Source organism: Lissotriton vulgaris, chromosome 11, assembly GCF_964263255.1.
Source record: "Lissotriton vulgaris chromosome 11, aLisVul1.2, whole genome shotgun sequence".
NCBI lineage: Eukaryota > Metazoa > Chordata > Amphibia > Caudata > Salamandridae > Lissotriton > Lissotriton vulgaris.
In genome coordinates, this window is record NC_141699.1 from 1,010,273,031 (window position 1) to 1,010,292,050 (window position 19,020).

The following is a 19,020-nucleotide window of genomic DNA, read 5'->3' on the forward strand; positions in this document are numbered from 1 at the left end:
TTTTCCTTTATTGCCAGCTTATCATTACATTTAATACCAGAAAGCAGAGTTGTCTTAGCCTTTCAGCATGTGCCATTCTACTAGGGATGTCTGGGTGTACTGCCTTCCTTTACTTGTACTACATGGGAAAAACTATCCGCTAGGCCTGCCACTAGGCCTCTGTGGTTTTCTGCAACTTCACAGAGTGGACGAATAGAATCTCCAGGCTCACTAAATTGGATTGCTACCTCCAGATATGGCGTGATTTTTTTGATAGATTAGAGTGAAGATAATCTATCTTGGGATTCGCATAGGGTACCCCATCTTACTCTCCTCCTACAACTAGTTAGGATTGGCCCTGGCATTTTCAACAATTGGCCCTTAGGGGCATCCCCAATATACCGAGAGTCCGGTTCTAAGATCAGGGCATTATGGTCACTGTCATATCTGGATACAATCTTAAAATCAACCATCCGGTGCCAGGATTTAGTATTCGCCATAATCTAGTCTATGATCGAAGGACAGCCCAACCTGTTATAGGTAACATTTGCGCCGGACTATCAGATTTAGAGCGCCCTTGCACGCCCTGAGCGAATTGTTCAAGGCAAGGGTGTTCAACTATATGACTAGTGGTGTCCCTGCCCGAATTGGCGGAGCATTGGACTCTGGAATAGCCCAGTGCAGGTCCTCCACATTTGCGCCACCAGCCTCCAGTTCCTTCAATGGTTTGTACTGACAATTAAAATTGCCAGACAGGATCACTGTCATTGTCAATGACTGGATATGAATGATAATAGTTTGTCAAGGGTGGGGGACTCTTGACCATGCCCTACTGGCTGTGAATATACATTAATAAGCACTAACCTAGTCCTGGAGGGAGAACTCAAAATAACAGAGGATGTCTCTTGAAGACGTCTCTACCTGCTTCACTGAGCGACCTAGGTGTGTAGCAACCCAAATATAAAGTACCCCAGATGATCTGCCCTTCCCCCCCTAATGTATCTGGTATGCTGTAGGTTGCATAGCCAGATTTATGGATATTCTCCCTAGCCCATGTTTCCTGGGACATGCATGTGTCGAAGTATTGAATAAAAGCACCCACTCCGGATTATCTGTTTTGGAGCGGAGACCTGCAACGTTCCAGGATAATATTTGGAGCTTCGATGGAGGATTGCTAAAGTTTTCAGACTCCTTATCCAAAGGCCAGTGGCCGTTCCTAGCTGTGGGCTGGTTTACTTCTGCAGTTCTTAAAATTAAATTTGCCAACTGTTGGGCGCTATGACTCTCCGGTAATAGCTCTACATTATTATTGAGAGCAAGTTCTCCCGTTATCGCATTCCTTTCACCACATCTGGCTCCCCCAACCTCTGCTTTGTTTTTCCTTATTCCTTTTAGTACAGCAAGTGAAACAGTTAATGAATTCATAGCCCATGCTACTGCTTTACGTGCCATATCTACACTCCCCAAAATTATGAGAAGTGCAAAATCAATCTGTTTGTTTTTTCTGGCCTTAGGCCCATGTAGAAATCCTGAAAACTGTTGGGTTACTTTTTTAGTCAGGCCATTGAATCACCAGTGAAACTGACCTAGTAGAAGCTAGTAAGGCATTAACACACTAGATGGAAGTAAATTGACTCTGAATCAGAAGGAACTTAATTGATGGTTATACACACTGAATAATTCAGCGCTGCTCGTATGACTCCCGATCAAGTTATATATACAATCCATTTTAAAATTCCATGGGGTGCTAATATTAATTTGATTTCTTGATGAAAAAACACCCTGTGATAGCCTATTAGAGGCTCAGTTTCTTTATTCCTGGGGAAATACACAGACTGAATACCAATTTAAAACTTTGTTGAAGCAGTATCTCTCAGAAAAGGAAAATTATATGAAGAGGGAAAAAAAGAAATTAGCCAAATAGGCCTATATTGTACAGAGATGAAAAAAGGTACTGTCATTTGAATATACAGGAAGCTTCTCTACCCACAGTACACCCTACTGGCAGTTTGCCTACGAGAGCCAGTACCAGTTTACAGTATGTATGCAGAGCTTCGCTTTCCAATACCCAACATTAATTAAACAGGTAGGCAGGTGTCTTGTATGACTTAAATGAAGATTGCGAAGATGCCGAACCTGAACTACAAGCAATCTTTTCTTTTGCATTATGAGATCTTAGTCAAGATAGTCTTTATTCGGTTTTATATGATAGAACCATAAAAGCACACAGGAAATCTAGTAAAACATTCCTCGCAAAAAACATGCCAAATAAGATAATGCCCTAGGCTAGATGTAAAAACAAGGTACGAATGACCCCAAAATCACATAGACAATACCAAGTAAAAAAAAAAAGGATTGCCCTGGTTGACAACAATTAATCTCATCTGATAAAAACATTTGATAGACAGATGGATGAGTGAAACATTACAAAGTGCATAGTACCATAAGTAGTATGTAGAAAACAGAGTAATTAGTCACAAATAGACCTAAGCCTGACAGCAGATTTAAAAAAGCTAAGCACACAAATTGTGCTATCCGTAAGCATTTGTAAAAATATAAAATCGGGACACGCTTGCCTAAAATTATCCCGTTTCAGGATCAGGACTAAAAGTTTCTTTCTAGTGGAGTCAGAAAAACTAGAACATCAAAAATGGAGCATGTCCTTGGGGGATTTTCCATCACAACCACTCCACTGTCAGTGTGTTTTATAACATCATTGATAGTCATAAAAACTGAATAGAATAGCAAGCTTATCCAAACTTTAAATACGGCAGATGGCAGCAGAAAAATATTGATTTATTTTAAAAAGATTTTTTTACGTTTCTTTGCTCATTTTAGCATCTGTCTGTGCAGCAGAATCTAAACCATATTTAGTAAATGTGTGAAATTACTTCCAAGTAGTTTCTTTACAAATGTCCGCAATAGGCCTATTCTGAGACATGCTGTAGTAGCTACTTTTCCCCTGTTCAAACGGAACCTTGGTTTGGTAACATAGTTTGATGCAAGACATGTAATAAGACAATGTTGCCACTTATAAATAATCTATAGGAATGGATTATCTAAAAGTCGCAACATTGTCTTATTACATGATAATAAATATATTTTTTTTCTCTCGAATCTTTTGTTTTATCCAAGTAAAATTGTAATACCCTTCATCTAAAGAATGCAGAGTCTTTTGTGCAGGTGTTAAAGGGTTGGAAAGAATGTAGGAAGACGTAATGGTTTGACTGGTATGAAAATCCAAAACCCATTTAGGAAGAAACAATGGTTGAGTTCTGAAAGATCTTTTTTATCAAACTTTTTCATCTGTTAAAATTTCATTCAGAAAGGATACTATGTTTACAAAAGGCAGGCATGACTGCAGCTTTTAAATTCCTGTTATTGTATTCACTGCAGTGGCAATTTCCAGTTTTAAATAAATACCAACATTTCACTTCTTCAGTTCTTTTTTCAGAGTATTTTCTTTAAACTTTATACAGTCAAAGGCATTTTATGTACATTGTGTGTCTCTTCAACCTTTCATGATGAAGAAAAGAAAACCTAGGTTAGGAAAAGCTTGTTGGTGAGAGTACTAGGCCTGGGCGGTAAATTCCGTTCGAGGAATTTGGGTAATTTCATGTTACACTGAGAACGTGCAATTGCCAAAAATTCTGCGCTCGCGCTTTCAAAATGCGTGTTCCCAAGATATTTCTCCCCGAGCTCGCAAACAGCGTTCGCGAACAAGAAAAAAGTATTGCAAACAGGCGGCACAAGCAATTCCGCGTGTTCGTGGAACTTTTGCGTGCTCGCAGAGCTTTGCGTAGCGCGACTATGGAAATTCTGCCCACCCCTAGACAGTACATCCACGTGTCCCAAGGAGCAATTTAAAATGAAAAATCTTGATCTCCTTGATAGTAACAGACAAAAATCTACTGCCTATATGAAGAGAGGACTTGATGTGCTTTATATACAGGTTTTAAAGCGTTTCTAAAGCTTGATCGGTGACATATGTTATGGGCTCAATGTAAATCATTCCAATATTAGCCATTTGAGTAGTGCACTTCCTTCAAAGTGTCATTAAGGCCGCAGCTTGACCTAGTGGCTTTGGAAGTTGTAGCACCCAAAGCAGAGTAAGCACCCATTTTTAAGATATCAACATTAAAGTTCCAACAAAGCCATTGCTTTTCAGGAAGGGGCGCAACATAATGCTTCAAAACTGAAGGAGTTCAGCAATTGGTAAAAAAATCTTTCATATTAGTTAAGGGAATTCACAAGGAGTCATAGTAGTCTGGAAATCAAGGGTTGCAATAGATAAATGCCAACTTTTTGTAATAAACTTTTGTGACTTCTGAAAAAAATGCGGTAATTACTAAACCAGGCATAACATTTCTTTTTTTCAAGGTAATGGCTACTGGGGGCACATTCGATAAAACTAAAGGTATCTCTGATCGGCCTCACATTTACAGCTTTCAAGCTGAAAACTTAAACAAAAAAAGAAAGTCGGTCAGTGTGAATTGGATTGAAATGTGAATGGTTCAGAACATGCAGCAAATGGAGAATACAGCTCCCCAGTTCTCTATTTCTAATTTGTACCTGTGGTAAGCAAAGGTCATATACTGAAAAGCAATGCACTTTTCAAGACACGTAAATGCTAGACTTTCGTGGTGCACACGAAAAATTAGATAGTGTAACCGAAGCAATTCTGCATTCCCTGTTATGCTGCTGCTTTGAAAACATGAATAACTCAAATCATTTCAGATTGATTTTCCCACTTCCAACTCTCTTCTGTTCTCATCAAGAGTCGCCTAACCGAACAGGTCACCTCTTCCCTCCTCCACCCCTCTTTAGATGCAGGCAAAATAAATACAACAGAGGCAGCGCTGGACCCAACCAGACACCCAGGATGACTAAAAAGCTCGGTTTTTGGAGACTGCCATGTAGCACAGAGGACTGGAGACAAACTAGCTGCATGGATCCGAGCTGAACTTGCAGTAGCGTTACTCAGCTCGGTGTGTTTCATTCAGCAAACCTAGATTGCTCCCCATCCTAAGTGCTCCTGCTTGTTTCCAGCACCATCACTAACTTCTGCGTCCACTACTGCTCCCCGTCCCCAACTAGTCACAATAGGGTTGGGGTCAGTAAGTTTTGCTGATCCACCCAATGCTGTGACGAGCTGGGAAAGGTGAACCCTCGCTGATTGATGCACACTCTTGGGATCACAGGCTGCAGCCTGAAGCGCCCAAAATGCAGTCAGTCAGTGAGGGTGGGATACGTGACGCAGGAGGAGTGGCACTACATTTTTGCCAGCAATTCAAACTAGCGTTGAAGCCAGCCCATCCCTGAAAAAACCTTTGATATGGTACATGCACAGTAGGGGCATGTGCCTGTCTGTTGCGACTGCCTGACCCTGGCGCAGAGCGAGGGTTACAAAGTATGCTAGATGATTGTTTCTGAAGTAGGCAGGAGCCATTTATTTAAATACAAAAGTAATGGAGGCAAAAAAGGAGGTAGGGGTGCTGCCCCCCGCTCCTATTTAGAAACTGCACCGGAGCCCTGTAAAGAAATCCTCTTGTCCCACCTACCATATAAATCCACAAGATGGGCTTGAATAGATGCATTACTTCAGCCCCCAAAGTAGAGTTGCCCTACTCAGCCTCTTGAATCCCTGGCCTCAATTAGTAAGCCGCCTTGCAAATTCTCTTAGAGCATTTTATCTACTAAACCGTTTTCTTGCCATAGGCGTAAACCACTTACCTCTAACTCCCTGATTTGAGTCCATATCTCTTCCACTGACTCAGAGGATCCGTCATACTTTCTTGCTTTCCTCACAACATAGGCTTAATACATTTCTTGTTAACATACAGGACTTTCTTTACAAATAGGTCCACCCTATATAAAGAGGTGGAGCACAGACAAACATAAACAAACTTCGCCTTCTCCACTCCCACCACAGGCTGCATGTATCTTTATTTCACCTCCACTCCAAAATCCCCATCTCTGCGCTTTTCGATAGCAGCACCAGCATTGACTTCCACTCTTTAACCACAACTTCCCACTTTTAATTTACCCAGTGGTATTTGTGCTAATTTATTAGAAGGGCTGTCACAAGCCCCTTTACCGTAACCAGCCCACTTTGCTTCCTGCCCTCCAGCAGCCCTGCAACCTGCTCCCACAGTATCACCAGTCCCAGAGGTGTGTTGTAAAGATCTACGCAGGTCCAATCAGGGAAATGTAGCAGCTTGTGTGTTCTGTGCAGGGATGACAAGATGATGCAACGTTTTAAAATGGAAGCGAAAGAATCCATTTCTAACTCATTGAAGAACACACACTTGCAAATAAAATTGTAAAGAATCAACAATGTTCATTGGCTGTAAACTGAGTGCCACTGGAAAATAAACGGGGCAACCGCTTCATACAAACCAAGTTTTAACAGGGGGCGATGTGATCCAATTGCTAAAGCTGCTGACCACACAGCATGTGGAACCAGGTTAAAATTCATCCTCTGAATCTCATTAAATTTCTCTGCAATTAAAGGTGTAAAGTAGTCTGTTGCGAAGTGATGTTATTTCTTTGGACTAGGTTTGCACTGTGTAAAACGGGCAAATATAATGCGTGGATTGTTCCAGCCACAGATGCTCTAATCTCCTCCTGCAAGAATTACGGAAAAAGCATTAGCCTTTGATGTGAGAAAGAAATAGCAACTTAGTGAGGGAATTGTACAGTGTGAAACTGGGGACTTGGAATCAATCCTGGCTTCCCTGTTTTACTAAATTGTGTGATCCTAGGCAAATACTTTATTTCACTAAGCCTCCTTCCCTCTACAAAAATAGCCTAGAATGATGCTATAAGTAGAGCAACAATCGAGACCACATGTAGGGTACACTAGATTACTGACTTGTATTGAATCAACTGATAGGGTTGTATGACGATCAATCATGTACTTTGATTTCGCGCGCGTTTACAGCGCGGCATTTACATTGCAACAGCGCTTACATCGCCATAGTTTGCATCGCACGTTGTTGCGACGCTAATGCGGCCATATCATTGGATAGCGTGTCACATCGCAGAGGTTACATCGCATGACATGACAACGCGATGTTTGTGCCAGGTTTAAAATCTTTATAGCCAATGAGTGATGGAGGGGGGTATATACCGTGTTGCCCACCCTCTCTGCAGGCATTTGTGTTTCTGTTGTGGATGTGAGCAGCCGTCAGCCCGTGCCTGAAGTGCATCATCAGAGCTGTGTGAATAATAACTGCGTCAGCCCCGTGCGTGAGGTGCATCATCAGAGCTGTGTGAATAATAACAGCTGTAAGCCCGTGCCTGGAGCTGTGTAAATAACTGCGTCAGCCCCGTGCGTGAGGTGCATCATCAGAGCTGTGTGAATAATAACAGCTGTGAGCCTGTGCCTGAGATGCATCAGAGCTGTGTGAATAACTGTCAGCCCGTGCCTGAGGTGCATCATCAGAGCTGTGTGAATAATAACAGCTGTGAGCCCGTGCCTGGAGCTGTGTGAATAATAACAGCGTCAGCCCCGTGCCTGGGGTACATCATCAGAGATGTGTGAATAATAACTGAGCCCGTGCCTGAGGTGCATCATCAGAGCTGTGTGAATAATAACTGAGCCCGTGCCTGAGGTGCATCATCAGAGCGGTGTGAATAATTACAGCTGTGAGCCCGTGCCTGGAGCTGTGTGAATAATAACTGTCTGCCCCGTGTGTGAGGTGCATCGTCAGTTGTGTGAATAATAACAGCTGTGAGCCCGTGCCTGAGGTGCATCATCAGAGCTGTGTGAATAATAACAGCTCTGAGCCCGTGCCAGAGGTGCATCATCAGAGTTGTGTGAATAATAACTGTGTCAGCCCCGTGCCTGAGGTGCATCAGAGCTGTGTGAATAACAGCTGTGAGCCTGTGCCTGAGGTGCATCATCAGAGCTGTGTGAGCCCGTGCCTGAGGTGCATCATCAGAGCTGTGTGAATAATAACTGAGCCTGTGCCTGAGGTGCATCATCCGAGCTGTGTGAATAATCACTGCGTCAGCCCCGTGCCTGAGGTGCATAATCAGAGCTGTGTGAATAATAACTGAGCCTGTGGTGCATCATCAGAGCTGTGTGAATAATAACTGTCAGCCCCGTGCCTGAGGTGCATCATCAGAGCTGTGTGAATAACTGCGTCAGCCCTGTGCCCGAGTTGCATCATCAGAGCTGTGTGAATAATAGCTGTTAGCCCGTGCCTGGAGCTGTGTGAATAATAACTGCGTCAGCCCCGTGCCTGAGGTGCATCATCAGAGCTGTGTGAATAATAACAGCTGTGAGCCCGTGCCTGAGATGCATCATCAGAGCTGTGTGAATAACTGCGTCAGCCCCGTGCCTGAGGTGCATCATCAGAGCTGTGTGAATAATAACAGCTGTGAGCCTGTGCCTGAAGTGCATCATCAGAGCTGTGTGAATAATAACAGCTGTGAGCCTGTGCCTGAAGTGCATCATTAGAGCTGTGTGAATAATAACTGTCAGCCCCGTGCCAGAGTTGCATCATCAGAGCTGTGTGAATAATAACAGCTGTGAGCCCGTGCCTGGAGCTGTGTGAATAATAACTGCGTCAGCCCCGTGGCTGAGGTGCATCATCAGAGCTGTGTGAATAATAACAGCTGTGAGCCCGTGCCTGAGGTGCATCATCAGAGCAAAATAAAGCAGGTGCACGCGTTGAAGGGCACAATCCGGTTTTTCCGTTTTGTGCATAGTGTAAAGGTGGCTCATGGGATTATGCCACCTTTGTGAAGCAGCTTGCCATAAATGTATTTCAGTTATTTTGATTGCATTATTTGAGTGCATTGGCGGTGACATGCCTTGCGATCTAACTGTAAACACGCAGTAGTCGCATGCATTGAGAAAGCATGCGATGTAACCGCCCCCGAGATGTAAAGGTCGCGATGCGATGGCAGCGCGGCGTAACACTGTCGGTGTAATGGGTGTTCCCCCAACTAATAGCAGTGTTGTCAGGGCGGAGGCAGGAAATTTTCAGAGTGCATGTTTGAAAACTTGCATGTTTAATAAATGCCTCTCAATTAAGTGGTATAATTTGATGTACTAGGATGAAAAGGTTCCTTGTGTTAAGGGGGATTCACTTTTTGAGTTGTTAAAACACCTTGTCACTTGTGTTGCATGATTGTCGTGGCAAATATTTTCAAGCCGCGGCTCATGCACAGGCGCTTAGACCCAGAGCCGATTCTTGATCTCTTAATTTGCTTGCTTGCCCATCTCTTGGAACCAGAGTACAATCAGTTACCAAGCAGTAAAGTAGAACATTTTAAAGCAACCCTCTACTCTGTGTGACTTCCCCTCATTTGCCTGGGTGAGGAATGTGATCTTTTTGATACCATTATGATCTCTACAGCAAATCAGAACACACTGTGTGAACCAGCACTTAATATCCACTTGTTACATCTTGTTTGTGTTTTCCACTCCCTGTAAGTGACACCTTTCGCGACCGCCTGCTTAGCACCAGGCATACCACATCCTGAACCCATGCTGTCTTGTGTTTCAGTTCCTAGACAGGGAGAGCCAGCTTGCCCTCTAACCTACCTCACAGGTCCTTCCTCACCATACTACTTATCAACAAATCAGTACACTCCAGAAAACTGTCTGCAGCCACGATGGGCCTTTACTGATAAGCAGTCTACTCACTGTTAGGTCATTGGTATGCCAGCCTGGCAGAAACTATGATCATGGGCCTTTTGTGCCCTCCTTTTTCTTCCAATTTTCCTCGCTGATGGCATGCAGCAAGGAGTTCACCTAGATTTGCCACACTATTTCAGAAACGCAGGGACCGGACAAATGCTACTTCCCACTTAAATCGCACCACTGTGGGATGCAACGTCTCTTCGTTTCACTCTCTGGGGAGCATTGTTACAGAAATTATGTGGTTTTGAGTATGTGGGCCCGCAAGCAATGAATCGATTGGATCGGTTTTTGCAGTGCTTATCTGCTGTGAGTAGGAGAGTGCTCATAGCTCTCACCCTGCTTATCATGGCTACTGTATTTAACTATGAAAATTATCACTCACGTTGTGTTCAGCATGCAATTTGAAATAACTGACTTAGTGCTCTGTAGAAGTTGCAGGAGGTCCTAGCAGAAAGTCTGCTTGCCTGGAGGTGTAAGTGCAGATTGAAACTTCTTATTTGCAGCAGGAATCCTCATGGTCCGGTCGTCAGGCGATACCATTTCCCCTCCCCTGAGACTAGACGTTTAATTGTTTCAGGCACCCAATCGCTGCATTAGAACAGTTTTGCAGGCACACCACTAAACACATGGAGGAAGTTCTTAATGTGCTTGGATGTGTATGTTATTTTTTCAGTGCAAAACAGATTTGCAGGCATCTCCCGCACCTTCATGCAAACTCAAACCTGAACCACAAGCAATAGAAAGTGCTAAGGTTGTCCTCACGCTGTGAGAAACAGACTTCAATTTCACCAGCTTGATCTTGCGTTAAAGGTAAGTTAAAGAGGCCTATCATGTGCATGATGTGCTCTACGTCTGACTTAATTAAATTCAGTCGCTAAACAGAGTGATCAAGCACATCAGTACAATTCTAGTATGCTCGGCTTTATGCTGTTTAAATCACCACCTGCTTTTCTTTAAAGGCCCTAGTGCTGCAGTTTCTCCAGCGAATATCGCAACCATGGTTGGACAAGCCGGCAATTCTTTTCACTTGAATCCCATGGACTATTCAGTGAAATAGTGGGCTTAATGACAGTCTGTTTCTTTAATGGAATGTAGCTTTATTTGAATCTTTTTAGAAAAACCTGTGTTTTAAGTCCAATCTGGAAGTGAGCATATTGTATTTTTTTTCAAACCTTACTCAGATCCTACATGCCCAGGTTTCTAACCGGTTCAAAATAAAACGTTTTAAAAACAGACTCCCCAGTAGAGGTGGGCGAAATTCCCACATAGTACACAATAAGTGGAAAATCCTTTTTTTTTTTTTTTCCTGGCTTGTGGTAACAAATTTGGGCTCCGCCAGTGCTCTGTGGGGGGTGAGGGTGGGGGTGCAGAAATGTATTTAGCTTAGCGCTAAGTGCATTTAAAAAAACATGTCCTGGACCCCGGGCAGTGCACTTCAAAGCAACTCCCCTAGTTGGGGAGGACTGTGTGCCTCGCCAGCCAGCATGGCCTCCTGGTGCTTTAGCAGGCAAGCACCACCCGCTTTTCCCAAAGATATCCATGCTATTCTAGACCTTCCCAAGGCTTTTGGTGTAGTGTAAACCTGTTTTGCTTAGGCTGTTGTGCAAGCACAAGATATTTCATTGTTCACTTATGTGGTGAAAGGGTCCCAGGAGTTTGACCTGAATGGAAGCGTCTGGTAAGCCTGATTATTATATTTTGAAGTAATTTGTGATTTCCCTCTGGATACTTCTCATCTATTCAGTTTGGCAACTTTGAGTTGAGTGTTCATGGTCTACCTTTATCACCAAGAATCCTCCTTAGTGTTGCTGAGAGGTTACAACTCCTTTCTCAGTTTATGATTAATCCTAGCCTTCCCAAAATCCCAGATTAGAGACTTTTATTCAATGTACCTCGCGCCATCCCATATGATCCTCTGCATCACCAGAACCTGATAAATTTTGACACCAGTTTGAGTAGTTTGATGAAACACTAAGGCATTGAAGAGAGCCCAAAAGGGAGGTTGACCATTTCCCATGGCTGGTGATTCTGAACTTGCTAGAGGAACTTGTGTGCAATTGTTGAATAGAATCAAGTTATTTCCAGTAAGGCATATATGTCCGTTACCTTTGCTGTATTTAGTTTCTACCAGTGCATTTCTACTTATTAAAAATATAATCAATCTGGTCAAAGAGAATACACTATATAAGAATATGTGAACATTTATATATTTTATTCTTTTTCTAGTTGTGTGGCCAGCAAGTAAATAACATTCAGTTATTCATTATCCACCTATTGTGTTTAATTCTTTAATCTACATTTCTACTTTTTCAAAGATAGTTGACTAATCCTGAAAAGCAGTAATTTAAGAAAATCAATATGTCGATGACGACAAATTATCATTTACTGTGAACAGTTGAGGCTTTCTTGGCTCCTTTAAAAATGTGTGATTTTTTTTTTTTCCCCCCCACTTTCCTGCACCGATTTGTTAATAGTAGTTTCTGATGGATACCTTTAACTGCAGATAACTCACGTTTTGAATATTCCTCAAGCTTCAGACTGGATCTGGAAAATAATTAACAGTACCCTTGCATGCCAGTAGGTGGAGTCATGCAGCTGCTCATTGATCTCGTTCCATAAGGAACTGATGTGTAGAGCTGCATACCCATGTGCACCGTCAGTTCCTTTCTTTCCACACCACCAGACTCTGATCTAGACTATTTTTGAAAAATGTATTTAACATAATCCGTGTACAAGGAAAATGTCACACTCAAAAACCACAGGTTTCAAACCTTAGAGACGGTCACTACAAATGTTCTTGACTGATTCCCACAAGGTTGTCTGTTGTGCTTGGGGTCGAAGAACTGTAGCGACTGCGCCTTGATGAATCCGAACGCCATTAGGGACAGTATGGCAAAGCTGACCCTAACTAAGTACCGCAAGACTCCACACTATGGCTGGTCGTAGTCTAAGGAAAGGTCCTGTTCTGGTGAGTCAAAAAAAGAACAATAAGTCCAACTGGCACTCTGCCACTTCCTGCTAGTCTTGACCTCCTGAGAAGAGGAGAGTGTTTAAATAGGTCTCCCTGCCTTGTATCCTGAATTTCCCCAGTATTGGATCTTTCATAGATTCACATGCTTGAATCATTCCTCTATTGTCGAAGTGGTAGTCCACAGGTCTCAGGCAGGGATGCCTTAAACAGCCTTCAGACCTGAAGTTCAGAGTAAACTTCTAGGCATGCCTTTTGACAGAAAAACATTATTTTCAATACACATTGATGAGGTGTTGCAATCCATAAAAACAAACATGAACGTTGCTAAATCATTGGGATCAACACAAATTAGGCAAATGCTTTTTCGTGATGCAAGATCCTGGGGTATGTTATTTTTAGGAGGATACTACCTTATTGTTCCCAACTTTACCAACCCTTTCAGCAATAATACCATCAGCAGTTTAGAGCAAGCAAACCGCAAAGAGGAAGAAAACTTCTCAGGGAAGCGACACAAGTTGGAAACTGTGACATAAAGATATTGCCAGTTATTCAAACTCGTGTACCAGGAACAATTGGGCGCGGAAAACAAAGTATCTGCCTCATTGATAGTAAATCGCAATGGACAAATGGGGTTTAGATCTAATCTCCTATGGTGCATTCATTGGAATTTACAGAGGCCGCCTTATATGCCCATGACAGGGTTATCTTCTCTCCTTTTGCAACTACAAAAATAAACCTTTATCATGCTCAGAAAGGGCATAATAGAAAGAGTACCACCCAATCAGATGGGAAGGTGCTTTATTCGCGCTTCTTTATTAAGAAAAAGACAGGGGAATGGAGACCCATTTTAGACCTGCAGAGGTTATACAAACAGCTAAGAAAACTCCTTTTGTGTGGTCACTCTCCAAGACGTCCTTCAGCTCCTCAACTACAGAGACTACATGATGACCCTCAACCTCCAGGATGTGTATTTTTACATCCCCATTCACCCGAAGTATTGAAAATTCTTAAGATTCAGATTAGCTGGCCATTATCAGTTCAAAGTCCTCCAATCAGCCCCCCCCCCCCCAATAAAATAATTTTCATGTGATGTTTAGCTCCAGGTAGAAAGGGTATCAAATATTTCCATAACTCGACCCTTGGTGGATAAAAGCCCCTACGTACCAGGAAGTGATCAGAGGGACAACTGCCTGTCTAACTCTATTGAAGAACCTTGGCTTAATTCTAAACCTTCAATAGTCTTCGCTTTATCCATCAAGGACCATAACGTTTTTGGGAGCCATTTTAGACATCATTCAGGACGAAGCGTAAAGCGCAGAAGACAGATTAACAAGGCTAATGCTGTTAGCAGAAAGGTTGTTGCAAACAAAGTCCGTTTCAGTTCGCTTACTCAAGCCAAATGTGTTCTTTGCAATGGGAGTTGGACAAACCGAGGCTCCAAAGTTGCGGCTCTGTTGAGGAAATCATACAAATTATGCCAACCAAGATGGAGTCTGTTCTACAGTGGACTTTAAATGGACCATCTTTCAATAAGACTGACCTTCCTGCCTCAAGTATCAGATTTTGTGTTGACGACCAATGCCACTCTAGGAGGATGGGGTGTACACTTTCAGGATTTACAAATCAAAGGAAACTGGGCTCACAGCACAAATATCTTACTTAAATCTGTTGGCGTTCAAGGCGGTCGCATTGAGTTTACAGGCCTTCCTTCCCAGAATCAAGGGAGTATCAGTACTATTTCTCGCAGACAATACCACCACCATGCATTACATCAACAAGCAAGGAGGCACACTATTTCAACCACTGTCTCCAGAAGCTCAGGAGGTTAGGTTCTGGGCCCTAAAACTTCAGGTGCAATTCAAGTCCCTTGAATAAAAAAACGTTAAAGCAGATATCTTAAGCAGGACCAGGAACAGCTGTCACTAATGGGAGCTCAACCAAGTCGCCCTGGACAATATCTTCGACCTTTAGGGCAAGCCAAATCTCGATCGGTTTGCAACTCGTCAGAATTGAAAGAACTGATTTTACGTGAGCTCCGACCCTCTACCAGGATCATGGGGAAATGCATTTTTAGTAAGATGGTCAGGGATCTTTGTTTACACTTTTCTCACAACCCAAATAATTTTATAAATTCAAAAAAAGATGAAGCAAGAACCATGCAGGTTAATTCTGATTGCCCCTAAATGGCAGAGGCCGTATTGGTTCGCAAAACTGATCCTGCTCCTGCTCTGAGAAAAATCATATTCAGCTGAACCCAATGGCAACTTAATTGTCCATGAACCACAACTGGATTCTTCATCCAGATCTAGCGTCCTTGTACATGTCATCATGGCTCTGAACAAAGTGAATTTGCAAGCCTAAATATCTCGCAAGACTGAAGAAATTCTTGCCAGAGCTGATTCCACTAACGGGACTTATAAATTAAAGTGTAAACCATTTTGATTGTGGTGCCAAAGATCACAAATTCATCCTCTTTCAGCTCCACCAGAAGGTATCTTGCCATATTTACTACCTCAAGCTTAATCGGGATTGGCTCATACTTCAGTTAAAGTACACTAAGCAGCTATAACCAGATTTAGGAGATCATCTAGTACGTCATCTCTATGGTGAAATAGAATTTCAAACAGTTTCTTAAAGGGCTTTTTCAAGTCTTTAATTCAATAAAGCAACTTCCTCCATTTTGGCAGCTTAATTTGGTCATTTCACAGTTGATGTACGTTTCAGTCGGGCCCATACATGGCTGTCCTAAAGTTTTTCTCATGGAAGGTGGCAGGAAGGTGGCATTCTTACTAGCCTTAAAGTCTGGGAGGAGAATAAGTATAACTCAAGTGTTCAGTTAAAAAACCCTTTTTACAATTTAATCAGGACAGGGTAATATTATGAACCCAACCCTAAATGTATTCCAAAGGCGCTGACAGACTTATTTTAATGATCCTTTCGTACTCAAAATGTTCTTTCCAAAGCCGCGGACCATAGCGAAAAAAAAATTCATTCATTCGATTTTAAGAGGTTTAAAATTCGGGCACAGAAATTAAGAAAATCTGACCGATTGCTAGTGGCTTATGATAAGCCTTGGAAAGTATATCTGCTAACCAAACAAAGCATTGCTCTTTGGATTGCTGCTGCTATCTAGTTTTGTCATTGCAAAGCTGGGAAACCTCTTTCTTCTAAATTTGGAGCACACTCTTCCTTAATTGTTCCCACATCAGTCGCCCTCTTCGATGGTGTCTCTCTCTTCAGGACATCTGTAGGGCAGATACATGGAAGAGCAGACTTGCGTTTACCCAGCATTACTTTCTGGATGCGTCAGTATAGAGGATGCACCAGAGGAACAGGCAGATATTTGGCATTGGTTCCAATAAGGTGAGCCTTTATTTAATTTATTATCCCACTGTCCTATAAGTATATAATATATGTATTTTAATGTTTATAATTGTGATACTATTTTGCTTACTGCTTGCTATTCTGATTCAAGCATGTGAATCTATGAAAGATCCAATACTGGAGAGGAAAATACGTTGCTTAACTGTAACTGTGGTTCCCCAGTTTTGCCATCTTTCACATGAACCACCCTCTTCTCCTAGGATGCTCAATTTCTCCCTCTGTCTTTAGTTTATCTCTAGTGCTTGGAATTCTGAGTGTGTGGAGTCTAGATGGGGAGTGTCCTAGAGGGTGCTGTTGCCTGATTGGCTGAAGTTTGGTTCTTTTGTAATGATAGAGGTAAGTAATGAAGTGAATGTTTCTTTTAGCCCTTATAGGCTATGGATGACCTGTACTTCTTTCAAATGCCAAGGGACTCCCACTTCGACGATGAGGAATGATTCAAGCCTGTGAATCTATGAAAGATACCAATACTAGAGAACCATATTTACGGGTAAGTAATTTATTACCTTCTGTGACACTGCAGCTTTAAAGATCCTTGGAGTTGTCTAATCCAAAGCATCATTTCCACCACCTACGTGGCTACGATGGGTGTTTTCAATAACACCAAGACATACCGATGCAACCATCCCAGCAGACCCTTCAGTATTTTAGTGACCTCGATACCCACAGACATATTGGACAACAAGGGCAGCGTGCAGCCCAGTCTCCAGCACTCCCAGCTACCAGAGTCATTAAACCTTTTTAATTTAACCTTCCAGTCACACAACCACCCTGTTGAACACCGGTATCAACATTTTCTCCCAGAATAGAAAGTCATCACTTTGGACAAGTGTTTTTCACAAGCAACTGGACATTACTCCCACTACTTCCTTATGCTGAAGAATGGCAGAGACCTTCATCTATTATAGAGCTTGACAGGATCACTTTCAGTTCTCTGTGCTACTCTTTGGCCTTCCCAGTGCTTCTCTGGTGCACTAAAAAGTGATGGTGATTGCAAAACCCTACTCTAAGTGTACCTAGAGGGTGTGCGGGTATAAAGCCAAGAATTCCCCACAAGGGACTATCCAACCTCATAACCTGGCCGGAGAGAGTGTAAGAGCCTGTCTTGGTCACGAACTGGGCACCTTTTCACGGAGATGTCAGACTGTTGCGTTGTGAAGTCTCAGCATGCAGAGACCCTCTGTGTCAGCTGAAGTGCCTCCTCTACTAATTTATCGGGATGCTCATTATTTATATTAGAAAGTAGCCTTGCAATGTACGTTGTGGATTAGTGATGTTATGGATATGTAGATAACTCTGTCACCCCATGGATGAAGATAAAACGTACATAGTGCACAAAGATGCCTTGTACTTGATGTTCGAGGCAACATGATAATGTTGTGTGAAGCTAGATATGTAAACAAAGTAGTTTCAGAGAAACTGATCCAACATAGTCATGCATACAAATATGTGCAAAAGTTTACAGCAGAATATTTTGTGAAAAATAGGACAATGAAAGAAATGAACCGCTGCACTACATGGGCCTAACCCAGGAACATAACACCTCCAGACTACGGCAAACCCCCTGACATCTTTGGGATTTACTTAAGATCCCTTTTATCAGAGTTATTCTGGACATGGTGCAGTCTTGTGACACCACATTAACCACCCTCACCCTGTTCGAGCAGAGAATCCAGGACATTCTGGTTATGATCCCTCTGTTTTAGCCTCTATCCTGTATCTCAGTGAAGACTAGTCTGAGGTTGTTGAGACTGATGGTGGTCTGTGTCCTGCTGGTCAAGCATGCCAGCTGATATATGCAGGCTCTGCATTGAGATCTGACGTTTCTGTGGGCGCAGCACCGGGGGATCATTACAACTAAGTCCAGATTTTAGAGGATACTGCTAATAAACTGCAGTAGTGGCTGCTTGACCGTGATTGGGTCAGCGGCAGACCCCTCTTTCAAGAGCTAACAGTAGTGACCAATGCAACGCTTTGGTTTGGGGAAGCCATCTGGGGGAGGTGGAGATTAGAGGCATCTTGTCTCCGGCAGAAGCCCAGCTCCACATCAACCTCCTGGAGCTAGGGGCCATCTGCTCAGCATTGCAAGCCTTCCTGCCCTCCTTCAAAGGGAGTTTATTGCAGGTGCTCATGGATCTCTAAACAGCAGGGCAAGCAATCTTAGACGCAGAAACCTAGTGCATCATGAATAGCAATTAAATCTAGAGGTGGTACAAGTTTTATTTCACAAATGGGGAGAACCCTGACTCCATCTTTTTATCATTGCCACAAATGCACAATATCAAAAATTTGGTTCACTGGAATTTCCCGGATGTCTCTTTCTCGGAGACTCATTCCTGCTAGAGTGGCCTTCTGGACTCCTGTAACCCCCTTTTGCTGCTACCTCTCCTATTCAGACTTCTGCTGAAATTCAGGAGCGACTGGGCCCAAGTCATCCTAATAGCACTGGATTGGGCCAGGAAGTGTGCTAGCAGAAATTCCTGGGCATCAGTATTTAACCTCCGATCGGGCGGTCTCTTCGTGAGGATCTTCTGTTATAACTGCATAGCTGTGTCTTGCACCCAGACCTGTCCAGTCTTCACCTACGTGCTTGGTGATTCAGCAGCCATAGTTGAATGGATTCAACCTCCCTCACAAGATTGTTGCCATCTTGGCAGCCAGGCATCCCTCCACAAAATCGAGTATACGCCTGTTATTGGAACAGATTTGTGTCTTGGTGCAAGACTCTGCAGGTTGACCCACTCCAGACCAATATCTCAGAAGTATTGCTGTTTATGTAGTCCTTAGCCCACCAAGGAGTTGTTTTGGGTACACTTGGTGGTTATTTGTCTGCTCTTTTGGACTTTTAGCAGTTGCCAAATCAACCTTCTTTATTATATAATCAATTTTCATGTGATGAGTTGTGGTGTTTTTTGTTTATTTTCCTCCTCTTTTAATGAAAGGTTTGCAACCTACGATTCTAACTTCTCCTTTCATTATGCCTCCATGGGCCCTAAATCTAGTCCTCACATGACTTAAGTGCACATTC

The 19,020-nt window shown here is 42.8% G+C and overlaps 1 protein-coding gene across 1 annotated transcript in view; it reads left to right on the plus strand.

The window, feature by feature from the left end:
* The window catches only part of PDCD10 (programmed cell death 10), a 154,087-nt gene that overhangs the window by 104,943 nt on the left and 30,124 nt on the right, over positions 1–19,020 (plus strand). The gene's annotated exons all lie outside the window — the stretch shown is intronic.